The sequence below is a fragment of the Heliconius melpomene genome, chromosome 18 (genome assembly GCF_056956725.1).
Source record: "Heliconius melpomene rosina isolate 202511_hmr_F chromosome 18, ASM5695672v1, whole genome shotgun sequence".
Taxonomy (NCBI): Eukaryota; Metazoa; Arthropoda; class Insecta; order Lepidoptera; family Nymphalidae; genus Heliconius; species Heliconius melpomene.
In genome coordinates this window covers 3,453,448-3,466,143 of record NC_140406.1, presented here as the reverse complement: position 1 = coordinate 3,466,143, position 12,696 = coordinate 3,453,448, and the positions used below count along the sequence as shown (strand labels likewise).

Below are 12,696 nucleotides of genomic sequence, written 5' to 3'. Positions count from 1 at the left end.
CTAAGTAATAAAGATAACACTATAGCACAAAATAATATGTTAACTACAGGTTAACATGAATGATGATAAAATAATATGTAAAAGATGTTAATGTGACATGGATTGTTTGAGGAGAAACCTTATTTGTATTTAACATGATAAGATATAAGAGCCTAGAAATAAGAAAATTTTAATATATTAATTTATTTTAGTGTCTAATATTAAAAATTCATTCTTGGTAGGTTTTATTGGTGGCATATATAATTTACGAGGTGAAAAGTTAATAAATACCGCGATCATTTATTCTATTGCTAAATATGCATACTAACTTATCTAGTAATAAAATGCATAAGCATGGATTATTTTATTTCTTAATTAAATATGTGGCGAAGATATATCGTCATCGCAAAGGTTTAGAAATTAACTGACAAAAGTGATAATGAATATGTATTAATAAATTCTCGAAGCCAGCTTTAACATACAACAAAATTTTACGACTTGATGGAATTTTTGTCGTCTATAAATTATATAGAAAATAAAATATTAAAAAGAAATAATAAATTTCAATAACAGCGAATCTAACCTTGTGCAGATCGTAAACCTAGATTAAAAAATAACACGTCCGTGTCTAAAAAAAATGATGATTTTTTAACAAATTTATAAGTCTATAATTTCCACAAATTCGTTAAAAAAACACATATTTTCATTTCTTGTAAATTTAGTGCAGCAAGTACTTTAAAACAACAAAATCTGATATAAAATTGTTAAATTTATAGTCAAATGTCAAACAAGAAACTAAAAGAAATTAATCGGATATAAATATATTCTCATTTCCATAAAGCACAAAACAGCTATGTCTTCATCATAAAATAATTAAAAACATAAACGAATGCAAACGTACAAGGTAATCAAAAAACCTTCTACATTTATAACGCGAGTTCTTAAATTTTCCTTTCTTCTCATTCATTTAGTTTCATGTCACTTTAAAATACTGTAAATCAAAAGCGGATTCCCCCTGGATGTCTTCATTTGCATCGCCCGAAGCAATCCAACGACACTAACGACTGAGAAACGAAAACAACAAAATTAAACTATCAATTTTTGTGTCCCCAAGAGCGCCATTTAAAAAACATATAACAAAGTTATTAACGACATTTATTTCGAATCGCAGCCAATAATATTCAATCATTATATTTTTTAAAATTTATTGACTAATGTACCGCTAAAGCCAATATAATCTCTTCACTGAGGAATGTTTTTTAAATTGCGGAACGAATATATTTTGGCGTCGATTAAAATTGTTTTAAAATGTTTTTGTTAATAACTTTAATATTAATATGTGTGCTCTACCGTATACCTACATGGTATGGAACTTTGTGAAAGAAATGTTGGCAGAATACTCATAAGAAGATCGAGATTAAGAAATATGTTTACATGAAGAAGCTGTAATTTAAATTAATGTTATACAAGGATATAATAACATAATCATTCCGCACTAAAATTTAACAACAAACATTCCGCACTGGTGTCATACCACCAGCCAATACTACATTTATGGGGAGCTAATGAGGAGCGTAGATCACATTCGGTAATGGTGACACGCGGTTATTTATCAACACTTACGATCCACGACTTATGTCCGGCTATTAAAGCATTCGTGTTGACATAATAGCCGAGCAAACAGAGTTAAACGTTACTATTACTCACGGACCTTTTGATGCTTAACTATACTAAAATTAGCCAGTTTATTTTAAGCGACGTATTAATTCTCACTTTCTCATTGTATATTGAAACAGGTCTGCATATGCATAAATAAATTATATCCTAAATTTATACGCTGGAGTGGACATAATATAGCTTAAAATATCCTAAAGACCAAGAAAACATCTAGGATTGTAATATATAAAAAATCCTATCTCAACTTTGGTAAAATAACAATCTTTGATTAAGAATCAAGGATTACGATGAAATATTTAAGAGTATCATACAATAAATATTTAGAATAATCCACGATTGTACTAAGACATTTTTATAGCCCCTCCCTTTAAGTAGCAGTAAGATATGTTAATTAAAATATAATGGATTCTTCACAATATAATAGAGAAATAGCAACATTTACATTAATGAAGTAATGATAAATAACTGCATCCATGCTGGAGCTGTACGCAAAAGAGCACTGCCGTATGTTAAATGGCGTGCAATTAAAGAGAATGGCGCTTAATAAACACATTACTGCGCGATATTAGGCGTGCGCGCAAACTCGACGTGATTAAGCGACTAAAACGTGGGAACACAGTGAAAGAGGACAGACAAAAGAACATTTATATGCTGTATTTGAACATTTCTTTTAGACGGTATATTATTTAGTAAAGAAAGTAAAGTTTCGAGGCCGAACGCGGCGTTGAGTTCTGTCACTCGAAAATGGGGAACAGAGTGTCTTAGCACTTAGTTCTTTCTGCCTACCCTACTATGTGCGGTGCTTATACAGTGAAGTGGGCGTGAAGCTATTTTTTTAAGTAAATTTGGTGCTTTCAGCCCTGTGTTATATGAAAATGTATCTTGTACCTACACACTTTTACAGTTAATAGCTTCAAAGTACTTTAGTACACTATTAAGAGTAAAGGAGAACTTGCAGACAAATTCAATTTACAACAGCCTTCATCGTAGACGCAGTGTCAATTTTATACTTAACCATCAATCTATTTACGCTTCTATTATAAGTACAATTTAACTACGAGATTGCGTCGTAATTCTCAGAGGGCAATAGAATTTGTTTGCGTTGATCTTACCAGTAACTACTATGCCATAAACGTAGTTCTTTATGTTAGAGAAATGAAAACAAAAAATGTGATGAAAAATGTTGGTAATAAAATATCATGGGGAAAAAATATAAGAATTTATGATTGGGAAATTAAGTTATGAAAACATCTTAGTAGAGCGGTGCTAACTAACAACTTTGAAAATCATATTTCAATTTAATCCGTCAGAAGAAGAAGCTTAATTGATAGAATTCAAGAAGCGATTTTTTTGTATGGAATTGAAACATAAACAATCGCATAATTACATTGGTGGTAGTACCTCATATAACAAATGGAATTTATATGACGGAACAGGCTATGATGTTCTTATACAAAATGTTTTCGTAGCCTTTCACCGAACGTTGTCACATACGAGAACTCAAACTCGATCAGGCCAATACGTTTACGAGATGCATCCTAGTGGCGTTATCACAAAATATGATAGATCGTCGCTTGAAGCACGGCGCTCTCCCACGCGACACAACTGTGATTAATTATAATTCGAATTTTATTCAAAGTGAACAGCGGACAAACTACGATACCAATCAATAAACGGTTCTATACCGACGACGTTACAGACATGATACCACAATTTACTGTTGTTGATATCGCATATGAAGACGTCAAAGCCGAAGTGGGTAACTCTCTCAAATAGAAAAGCTCTAGAACAATAGCGGTAACTTTTTTATTGTCATAAGAAATGTAGAACAATAGTATAAAAGTCTATTACTATCATTAATAAAACGGAATATGCCGTTTTGACTATAATTTACCGCTTGAATTACAGACTTAAACAAGCCCTTTCACTGTTAATAACATTGCGAATTTTAAACGAGATAAATTGGGATTTGTCATAATGATGCCTATATTTCAGAATTTATGTAATATTTTTTCAATTAATGGATTCCTATCAACAATGTAAAAGTAAGAACAATTTACTTAGACAACATTTTAAAATGGCAACGTTACCATAACCCAGTCCTCTGAACCGAGCCGTGCGACAGTAATCACATCTTTATAACAACATAAATCATAGCGACGAGCTCACAAGCGCCACAAAGATACCTACTCGTAGAAATGACACGCATCCTCGTCTCGTAGCGTAATAAATAACCATCCAGTTCCATTTCAAAGAGCGACCGAGGAGCATAAGTTGCGTACGGGCCAAAGGTGAAGTGAATAAAAAACGGCCGACAATTAAATAGCGTTCTTGAAGGTTAATGAGCACAATAAATATGTTGTCGGCAACGCAGCTGCGGACCAACAAATGCATCGCTGTCACACGTGAGGAGGGTTCAGGCGTACAGGCCGGGGCTGACTAGCATCTTTATTACAAAGATGAGACACTTCCATGTCCACGTACAATGAGAAAATTGGAAAAGAAAAAGGAAAAGTAGTGCAGCTAAACTAGGCGATTTTCAAGTTCTTATACAAAATATAAATGAATTGATGACTTGATTTCCTAAAAGTACCTAGAATATTAAATTTAACATTATAGTATTGCAAATATCACATTCTATGTCACCCTAATATAACTTTCCATAGATACTTCTCATTGGAAAATTACTTATATATCTTCATATTTGATTCAAATGACTTCTAAATACTCAACTGTTCAACTATTTAAAAAGTATATAATAGCATACGTAGGTATACCACAATAACATTGACCACAAAGCCGTCGTCACGCAAAGCGCCCTAAGCAAATTTTAACAGCATTTACACATCACTGCTTCAGACAGAGATCTGTATTTGATTTATAATATGGGGGACAGAAACGTTGAGGATGAAAAATAATTTCGAGAATACCATTTTATAAAGATATAACATAATAATTTGGGTGAAAGCTGATTTATATCATGAGAGTACGTATTTGCAGGAAGGTAGATAAGCAGCCACATGATCCTTTTTATACTTTTTCATTCACTTACAAAGACATTATTTAGTGAGCAAGACTCATTACTGCTATTATTGTAACTGGAGTTAAAGTAAGACAACATCACAATTTTCAATAATGTACAAATTCGACTATTTACGTAATTGTTAAACAAAGTATGTATTAACAAAAAATACTACATAAAAAATTAAATAAAAATACATAAAAAAAACTATATATAATACAAGTCAACACACCAGTATGCAGTTAATATGTCTAATCTGCAGCCAAAAATGCGGAAGTCTATATTGAACATTTAATTAGCAACTGCATTACTTAAGCAGTTCTTAAATACACAAAAAATACATTACCATGAACATCATTACTTCTTAGAAAAGTTTCACAAAGCCAAGCTAAATGCCTTGTGTGAATTAGACATCGTGTACCGGTGTATAACTCTTACAGATCACAACGAGCCAAGTACTAAACAAAGTTTATAGATAATTATCGCCTTCTTCAAATGCTCGTGACGTTTGTCGAAACAGACAAAACCAACAAGGATGTAATTGGGACCGGAAGTTTCACTCGCGTGGGTGTTCTTAACCAACTGTGCTTTTAATTCAACAACCAGTGCTAAGATAGCCAAAGTAGTTAGCTAAAATAGCCAAATAGTACTTGTGTAGAACAACTTACTCACACTTAGTTTCCAAAAAATACTAAAATAGAAACTTGAGACATAAGTAACATTTTTCAACTTCATAATAACGGAATTTCTTCGCTACTTCTATTTCATTGTAGCGAAACGTGTCTGTCGAGCTCATTTTTCGCGCCTACGTGATGAGTGGCTGTTGGTTTAAAGTGTTTATTCATCCCACGAAAAGCTCGCGGCTGGATTACTCTTTCGTGCTATTACAAACACATCTTATATTTTGTGAGCTATATGTTAATTTATAGTTGTTATATTAATTGCATCGAATTACTATAATTACTTTTTACATTTCCTATACATAAAAGATACAAAAAAATGAAAACAAGGTAAAACAATTAGAAGTTGCACTTAAGGTCCAACAGTGTTCGGTGGTCACAACTAAAATGCCGCCCTCTGTTTTAGAAGACGAAAGCAAACAACGGAGATAGAGGACAAACATACATATGTAAATGACCGAAATGTGAACGTCATGTTTGGCATTCCCATAAAGCAACGTTAACACGTCATTAGAGGTAATGATGGCGTGATTACAGGTGGGGCGGGAGATGGGCAGATGATTGCCTGCTTACTGTGTGGTCTTACGCGCATCTATAAACAAATAAGGACTCTGCTCTTCAATAAGACGGAGGACCACGTGCCTCAGTCAGATACCTGTTTTATATGTTTTGTTTTATCGTTTAGTGTCAATCCATTTTCAATGTAGTTGTAATCATTTATGTTGAATTTACAATACAATACAAGTGAACAAATATCAAATATGTGATGAAATAACTTTGATAAAATTTATAAAAAGCATTGATAAATTACATAAACCTGTTTTTTACTAAACTATTAAATTTAAATTAAAATTAACCATCATGTCTTAAAATAAAAAAATATATAAATATTAATAAAAAGAGATTATTTTCTTTTAAAATAAAGCCTATATTTTTAATATTTATTTTTATTTATTTAGTATTCAATTAGATTTTAAAGTATTTGCTATTTAAAAGCAAGAATCCTTTTCATTGATGTCTTTCAAATCGACAATTAAATAAAAATGATTCCCTCTACTATTTACAAACTATATTTCGTAAAAAAATCCAAATGAAAATTTTATCGTTTGATATTCTTTGCATAGACAATAACAATTGTTACGAGAAAACACGTTAAGCGCCAGTGCGTAACGAATTTCAATCAACTTTACAATAAGAATTGCATGAAACATATCAACACGAGTTTCTCTCAATTGACAAAACTACTAGCTTTGATAAACTATATTAGACATATCATACGCTATTTAACATCGTAATAATTATATTTCTAAATAAAAATATAACCGTATAAAATAGATAAATGGTCGTAGGAAGTAAAAAAAAAACAATTAAATGAGATGCGTGCTGATCTATTATTCTTAACATAAATAGCTGGTGGTCTTGGAAAGTAACAACCGTCTGTTACACAATAGTTAAACGCACCACCCGGCCTATTGTTACAAATAGCGCCAATAATATTTCGTGGTATAATTGGTTAGCGCGTGCAACCAACGGCCGTCTCTGATTGAACCAATAAACCACCCACGGACTACGGTTGTCGTTTGCACAGACCAGATATTACATAAAGAAATCTTTCGAATGAGCATCTGATCATAAGTTTGGAGATTCCTTTGCTAAGTGCATTCAATCCTATTGATATTATAAATGTGAAAGTTTGTGAGGATAGACGTTTGTTTCACTTTCATGCAAAAACTATTGAACGATTTCAGATGAAACAATTTATGTAAATATTTTGCATAGTTTGCCTAAAATATAATAACGTCAAGAGGGCGAAGCTGATTTGGGTCTTTAGTCTTTTATATAATAACGGCTTGTTTAATTATTCTACTAAATTTAAATTCCGAATACTTAAATATTTTGAATAAGAACATGGGTAAGTAGCGTACAAAAATATAAAATGAGACGAAATTATAAGTCTAGACACATGAATACAAAATAAATCAACATATTGAACTATGTTAATAACAATGGAGACCATTATATCAAATTCATCTCAGTCCGTAATTCAATAGTAATGCTCAATAAATTTTAATAACAATAATTGGATGACGACAGAATCTCCTAACAACCGCAATAATAATTTAGGAAGTTATTTACAATTTAGAAATGAAGGTCAACCATTTTTACAAGCGCTTTAATAAATATTAACTATTAATCTGGATAATTTCATAAGTAAAAGTGAAGTGACTGCAACATAATAGAATGTATATCGTTAATGTTGCTAGATTTCTAACAACATATTCTAGTAGACAATTTAATATCCCTATAAGCTGTATATCACAGAACAAATTGGCAATCAACTCGCTTTGATTAGCAAAACTCGATCCGGCGAGCTGCCGTCACGGTCTGAGTCCTGTCGAACCAATCCGAGAAATTTCCTGTGTGGACAACGTATGCGTCAGTAAATACTGAATGCTTAAAACATAATTAATTGAGAAGACTCATAATCATATATTAATTTTCTCGGTCTGGACTAAAGTTGATCCTTACTTAACATTGATTAATAAAATATAAAAATGAAGTCACTAATTATAGAGTTGATCAGAAAAATTAACGGAGTATACAGGGCGTTAACATTTCGATCGTCATGATCTGATCGGTGACGGTGACGTCATGTAGTTAACTGAAAAAATAATTAATAATTTAAAGACGTTTGATTAGATGTCTTTCAAACATTTAATGTTAGACTAACAAAATAACGAAATATTACAAGTGACAACTTTGGTAATAAAAGAAAGGAGCAAAGGAAACATCAATTTATATTTTGTTAATAAGAAAGTGAGGAACGAAGTGTCTTATCACCAGGTTCCTGCGTATCCTGCTGTGTGCGGGATATAGCGTGAAGCCTATTTATTTTGAATTAGATAATTTATGTCACAGACTGATCATCAGCTTATGATGTAAGTAAATCTGGGTCATTACTAACGCTCGATCACTTTCTTTATTAATTATCATGGATTCCTTTACACTCTGATGAATATTCAAATTACCCGAGAGCGAACTAATTCGACCCTCACCCGGTATAGAAGCTTTGGAAATAGTTTTTAGTTTAGGATTTTACGAGCATGTAACATTATATCATTACATGTCGATAAGCGATAAGTTTGTTTGTAGAGCTTTCGCTGTTGACCTAATAGAATGAGAGCATGATATCAGGCGTACATTACTTACTACCCAGTGTTCCCAAGCCTGTCACATCGTTTTATGGCTTTTTTATTTGTTTTGATTGCTGGAAAAACGCAGTCCTATTCAGGTTTTCACGCCGATATACATCTATATGACATAGTAATAAAATATTTAGTACTTTTTGTTTATAATTTTTAAAAACAATTGTATGTTTTGAAAAAATCATTAAAATACTTCAATGAAATACACTTTAGATTTATTCGCATAAGATAGGATTTGGATGCGAGGTTTGGACAAAATTTAAAGGACCACACGTAATATTAAAGGAAACTATCATAATTTCATCTTTAAACGTGGTGTAGAGTTTCCAAAACAATGTATATTATATTTTATTAATCTACGTATGTTTTTATTTGTTCGATCGATTTTATATTTAAAACAACAGCTTCTCATAAAATATATTCGATAGTGTGTCGGTTTATTCAAATAAACGATAAAACGATACGACTTCATACGTTACTAACTCAACATTTAAACGAGTCAAAACAAATAAAAACAGAGAGGACAATAAGAAATAAGCAAAGTTTATAACTTTATAAGACATGTTCGTGTGCGTGCATAATGGGACCCATCTGACCAATGTCGTTGTACCAATTGTGGCCTGTGCTTAGAGGTGATATCGTAAATGTACATTGCGAAAGAAAATATTATTATTGTCGTCCATCAAAGGCATATTTAGCTGATTGACATAAAGTGTTTGGTCTGGAACTGTGGCTGGGCGAGCGCTTAACCAGATGAAAGTCAAAACACTCGTAAAAAATATTTATCGAGTGTACTTTGGCAGCGTGAATTATTTTTTTATCTCGAACATAAATTGAATATGTCTGTAACCACCTTCGTTACTTTTGATATTATCTCATTGTAAGCTTACAATTTACGAATTCTTAACGTGTAAGTATATTTTTGCGATTGCAATGCTAGTATTACTAATCTAAGAATAAAATTAATTAAAATATGAGTTATGAATTTAGTTATAGACAGCAAAAATATTGTAACCCATTAGAAAATTGTAAGAAATTTAATCTAGATAGTAAATAACAATAAAAAAATACTTGCATAGCCGAGCTATATCAAATTACACCTACCGATTGCCATTACAGTAATATCCCTTTATAATTCAAACTAAACAAAACATCAAAATTTATGATCAGATCCCGTTGAATAAAGGAACGGAATCAAAGCGCCACGAATACCGAATAAGGGGCTATTTCTTAAGAAAAAAAATTCAAAAGATTCAGAGATAAAGAAACGACTATTCATAGAGCACAGTATGAGGCACCCGCTTTATCAAATATGGGATTAGTCCTTTTGGAGTCGGACTAGTTGCTTTTATAGAAGACAAATATTTTGACACGTCGGTGAGCAAATAGAGAATATATTGGGTAACGGGATTAAGGTCCTCTTTAAAAACAGTTATCCCGGCGCTAAGCCATTTATCTTCTAAGGAAATTATATGAGATTTGAAAGTTAAATATTAATGTTGCACTATAATCACTGATATCAACACCTCATTTAACAGAGGCAGTAGAATACAGAAAGTCTCTTTAAGCTATGTTATCTAGCCACATGCTTCATTACCGTTGGTGTGACATCAAAAGATGGACCGCGTACTGGCAACCAACCAAATAACTATTGTAGGATGTCAAATGAAAAATTTAAAACATTTGTTATGAATCTAAATAAAAAAATGTGATTAAAAAGGACTGAACTAATATACTTGTTATATCCAAATATATGCATATGTTTAGTAAAACCATCTATGGTTGTACCTAAACCAATCCACTTGGGAATTAAATTATTCTTATAATTTGCTTATTCCCTATCCTGTTAACTAAAATGAGACTCTAGATTCTAATTTAATACGCACATTATCAATACCCACAGGCTGAGAACAATAAAGTTATTTATTACTATGTTTTCTCTGTCTACATCTACAACGCCAGAAATGAATGAAGATTTAAAAACGTAACAGTAAAAATGACTCAACAAATTAAAGTACTGCTTTAAAATGAGATTCTTGTATTGTTCACTTACGAGTATGTCAAATATATAGGAACGACATCGGCAGTAATTCACAATAGAAACGATTTAGCGATGGCACGCTTGCAATCCGCATAGAGCGACGTTGGCTCGCAATGTGGCCTGAATTGTATGGATATTGGTTGAGCTAGTCTTTGACGCCCCTTTTGTGGGTTAAGATTGTACATTAAATGTCTAAATAAATCAATAAAACCTGTTAATATGAAGAAGACAGTTAAGATTTAAAAAATAAATAAATTAGTAATAAATGTGTAACTCATTGATCATTATTATCATGAATGATTAACATTATTTAAGAGAAATAGGCATGCATAACAAAAGCAATATTAAAGTAGTATTTGTATCTGTGTAAATATATTTTTTAGCTTCACGTATCCCGCATTTAGCAGGGTAGACCGAGGAAACCTAGTGTTTAGACACTCCGTCAACCACTTTCCGCCGAATTACCATGGCATTGCGAGCTGAGGGGCGAAACTCAACGCCTTGTTATTAGAGCGAAGAAATAAAGATATTAATAAAAAATAATTCATCTCTCCAAGTGGGAATCAAAGATACGACCATCACGTTTACAGTCACACGCCTGTGCAACTGCGTTACGACGGTCTCTACTTAAAATATACAATTTTCATACTATAGAACTAGCAATAGTGTTATGATAAACCAATGCAAAACAAATGAACATATATCGGGGACTGTGTTTGACATCTAACTGTGGTGCGGTCAACAGAACACCCAAGTCCGAGTTTACAGTTAAGCAAACATATTGTGCGTACCTGGACGCCAATAATGCGTCTCATTGTCGGTCCGTCTTTGCTAATACAGGTGCAAATGCTTCTAATTCTAGTACAGGCTCAATCTGTTAACTAGATGATGGTGAAATTATAATGTTTTCACTACTACTTCATTATTTTTTTTCAGCTTCACGCTGTGTCCATGTAGCAGGATAGGCAGTGAACCAGTGTGTTAAGACACTCCGCTCCCCTCTTTCCGCCGAATTCTGCAGACATTGAGAGTTGACTGTCGGAACTCAAATCCGCGATTTGCCTCAAACCCAGAAGAAAATGAAAATTTAAAATATTTCATTTCAAAATCGAATTAGTATCGAACCCACAATCTGTCGCGTTAACAGTCACACGTAAAGCTTGGTAAGCGTAACCGTAACTAGCGGATATCCAAGAAAAAACTATCTGTAACTAGAGCAAAATAAACAACAAACATCACAAACTGTTAAAACAGATTCGTTAAAGTGTTTTTTAACTTCACACTGAATCCTGTGTACAGCAGGGTTAGGCAGAGGGAACCTAGTGTTAAGACAATCCATATTTTTCGAAGCATTGTGTGTGGTGGAGTGGAGCTCAACACCGGTATTTTTTGCCTTTGTGTGTCCAGAAGGAAGAAATGAAAATATCAATAAAAAAATTATATTCATTTTCTTGAGTGTGACCTAACTCACAACCATCGCATTACAGTCCCCACCCCACAACCTTGTCTCCCGTGTCACAACCTCTTTAAAAAGTTAGTTTATCAAAAATCTAATAGTAACCAAAACCGTATAATATAGTGTCCATATCAATATTCCAAATGATACATCCATAACATCCCAATTATTAACATATTTTTTTTTTCTTTTTTCCATATTTTTTTTTATTCTAGTAGTATTTTAATTTTCAATTCAAATAATATTTTAGTCATTTAATTTCAAAAACGTCATGTGGATATTTCTGTTTATTATTTTTTTTATATAAAATAGAGCCACCTCACACACCAATAGAACATTTTGTTTTTGTTAACATGAAATTGTTTGAATATCTTTCAATAGATGGCAGTGTCAGTTAGGAGACATAATATTATAAAAAAATTTTTATAAGATTATTCATATTCTTATTTGTGAAAAAATTGTATTCTGAAATTATTAATCTCTATATATAAAAGGATATGTTACCACTGACTGAGGTAACTGAGGTACTGTAACCGCTGTGCAGAGAAAAGTAAAATTTGGAGTTTATTTTCTTAATGTGGACACCCATTACGAAGGGATTTTGAAAAATTTTAACCCTAAAGCGGAAAATAGGG

The 12,696-nt window shown here is 32.3% G+C and overlaps 1 protein-coding gene across 1 annotated transcript in view; it reads right to left on the bottom strand.

Moving 5' to 3' along the window:
• LOC146529216 (RNA/RNP complex-1-interacting phosphatase) overlaps positions 1-12,696 on the bottom strand; it is a 38,111-nt gene that overhangs the window by 24,862 nt on the left and 553 nt on the right. The gene's annotated exons all lie outside the window — the stretch shown is intronic.